The sequence below is a fragment of the Struthio camelus genome, chromosome 34, assembly GCF_040807025.1.
Source record: "Struthio camelus isolate bStrCam1 chromosome 34, bStrCam1.hap1, whole genome shotgun sequence".
NCBI classification, from domain to species: domain Eukaryota; kingdom Metazoa; phylum Chordata; class Aves; order Struthioniformes; family Struthionidae; genus Struthio; species Struthio camelus.
In genome coordinates, this window is record NC_090975.1 from 136,346 (window position 1) to 139,605 (window position 3,260).

Below are 3,260 nucleotides of genomic sequence, written 5' to 3' on the forward strand. Positions count from 1 at the left end.
CCCCCCACCCCATAGGGCCCCTCCCACCCCATAGGACACCCCCCCACCCCATAGGGGTCCCCCTATAGGACCCCTCCCACCCCTTAAGTCCTCCCCACCCCTGCCCCATAGGGCCCCTCCCACCCCGTAGAGGTCCCCCCCCAACCCCATAGGCCCCTCCCACCCCATAGAGCCCCGCCCCCGCCCCCCCCCGCACTGCCCTCGCGCGCCCCCTGGCGGCGGCCGGCGGCGGCTCCGCACCTGCCGCCCCCCGGCGGCCCCGCTCGGTTCGGTTCGGCTCCGCTCGGCTCCGCTCGGCAGGGTTCGGCTCGGTTCGGCTCCTCTCGGCCCAGTTCGGCTCCTCTCGGCCCGGTTCGGCTCCTCTCGGCCCGGTTCCGCTCTGCTCGGCTCCGCTCGGCTCCGCTCGGGCCGGCTCGGCTCGGGCCGGTTCGGCTCCGCTCGGCCCGGTTCGGCTCCTCTCGGAAGGGTTCGGCCCCGCTCGGCTCCGCTCGGGCCGGTTCGGCTCCTCTCGGCTCCGCTCGGCTCCGCTCGGAAGGGTTCGGCTCGGTTCGGCCCCGCTCGGGCCGGTTCGGCTCGGTTCGGCTCCTCTCGGAAGGGTTCGGCCCCGCTCGGGCCGGTTCGGCTCCTCTCGGAAGGGTTCGGCTCCGCTCGGCTCCGCTCGGCTCCGCTCGGGCCGGTTCGGCTCCTCTCGGAAGGGTTCGGCCCCGCTCGGACCGGTTCGGCTCGGTTCGGCTCCTCTCGGAAGGGTTCGGCCCCGCTCGGACCGGTTCGGCTCGGTTCGGCTCCTCTCGGAAGGGTTCGGCTCCGCTCGGCTCCGCTCGGGCCGGTTCGGCTCCTCTCGGGCCGGTTCGGCTCGGTTCGGCTCCTCTCGGGCCGGTTCGGCTCGGTTCGGCTCCGCTCGGGCCGGTTCGGCTCGGTTCGGCTCCGCTCGGGCCGGTTCGGCTCCGCTCGGGTCGGTTCGGCCCGGCTCGGGCCGGTTCGGCTCCGCTCGGCTCCGCTCGGAAGGGTTCGGCCCGGCCCGGCCCGGCTCGGGAAGGCTCGGGAAGGTTCGGCCCGGTTCGGCCCGGCTCGGCCCGGCTCGGCTCGGTAGGGCAGGTGAGCGCGGCCCCGGCGGGGGAACCCGGCGCCCGGGGCTGGGGGGGGCGGGGGACAGACGGGGGGGGCCGGGGGGCGGGTCTTGGGGGGCCATGGGGGGCGGTTTTGGGGGGGCAGGTTGGGGGGCAGGTTTGGGGTTGGGGGTACAGGCCGGGGGGGACAGACGGAGGGGGCTGGGGGCGGGTCTTGGGGGGCCATGGGGGGCGGTTTTGGGGGGGCAGGTTGGGGGGCAGGTTTGGGGTTGGGGGTACAGGCCTGGGGGGGGACAGACGGGGGGGGCCGGGGGGCGGGTCTTGGGGGGCCATGGGGGGCGGTTTTGGGGGGGCAGGTTGGGGGCAGGTTTGGGGTTGGGGGTACAGGCCTGGGGGGGGACAGACGGGGGGGCCGGGGGCGGGTCTTGGGGGGCCATGGGGGGCGGTTTTGGGGGGGCAGGTTGGGGGGCAGGTTTGGGGTTGGGGGCAGGTTGGGGGGGACAGACTGGGGGGGACAAACTAGGGGATTTGGGGGGGCAGGGTGGGGGGAGCTATGGGGGGCAGTTTGGGGTGGGGGTGGGTTGGGGGTACAGGCCTGGGGGGGACAGAGTGGGGGGGGGATTTAGGGGGTGGGTCTTGGGGGGTCCATTGGGGGGGTGGTTTTGGGGGGGCAGGTTGGGGGGTAGATTTAGGGGGACAGACTGGGGGGGCAGGTTCAGGGGTAGCTCTTGGGGGGGCCATTGGGGGCAGGTCTGGGGGGTGATTTTGGGGGGCAGGTTTAGGGGAACAATTTGGGGGGGCAGGTTGGAGGGCAGGTCTTGGGGGGCCACTGGGGGGCAGTTTTGGGGGGCAGGTTGGGATGACGCAGGACCTGGGGGGGGCAGGTTGGGGGGGGGGTCTCAGAGCTTGACAAGGGGGGGCAGGGGGTAAATGTGGGGATGCAAGAGGTAAATTTTGGGTACATTAAATATATTTGGGGTGCAGGGCAGTTTTGGGGGTGCAGGAGGTAAATTTGGGGGTGCAGGGGCAGCTCTGGGAGGGCAAAGGGGCAAATTTGGGGGTGCCGCGGGGAGGGGGGCTGCCCCCTACCTGGTGCGCTTCGGGGCATACCAGGGGCAGTTATGGGGGCGCTGGGGCCCTATGGGGGTGCTGGGGGCGGTTTTGGGGGGCTTGGGGACAGCGTTGAGGGGTGCCGGGGGCAATTGGGGGGTTCTGGGGGGCAGTTCTGGGCTGATAGGGGCAGTTTGGGGGGGGGACAGAGGCAGTTTGGGGGTCCTGGGGGGCTGATTTGGGGGCTCCGGGGAGGGTTTGGGGGTGCCAAGGGCAGTTTTGGGAGGGGTCTTAGGGGGCAGTATTAGGGTGCTAAGGGCGGATTTGAGGTGCTGGGAGCAATTTTGGGGTGCTGGGGCAGTTTTGGGGGTGTTGGAGGCCGAATTGGGGGCTCCAGGGATGGTTTTGGGGTGCCGAGGGCAGTTGTTTGGGGGGTCTTGGGCCATTTGGGGGTGCTAGAGGCAGTTTTAGGGTGCTGGGGGCAGTTTTAGGGGTGCTGGGGGCTGATCTGGGGGCTCCAGGTATGGTTTTGGGGTGCCAAGGGCAATTTGGGGGGAGTTCTTGGGCAATTTTGGGGTGCTGGGGGCACTTTTGGTGGTGCTGGGAGCAATTTTGGGGTGCTAGAGGCAGTTTTAGGGTGCTGGGGGCAGTTTTGGGGATCCTGGGGGGCCGGTTTGGGGGCTCCAGGGATGGTTTTGGGGTGCCAAGGACAGTTTTAGGAGGTATTGGGGGGCCATTTTGGGGTGCTGGGGGCAATTTTGGGGTGCTGGGGGGCAGTTTTGGGGTGCTGGGGGCCATTTGGGGGATCCTGGGGGCAATTTTAGGGTGCTGGGGGCAGATTTGGGGGTGCTGGGGGCAGATTTGAAGGTGCCAGAGGCAGTTTTGGGGGGGCGTTGGGGACAGTTTGGGGGGCAGAAGCGGAGCCGAACTCAGGTGCACGAGCGCGTGCGACACCCCCCCCCGTGGCCGTGCGACAGCCTCGCACGAGGGGAGCCCTCGCACGGGGTGACCGAGGCGGGGGGAGCTTCGCCCGAGGCCGGCGGGACCCAGGCGTCCGGGCGGTGCTGGGACCCCCCCGCCCTGACCCCGACCTCTCCCCGCAGGGCCGGTGCCCCCCCGCCTGCCCCCAGCCCGGCGCTCGTG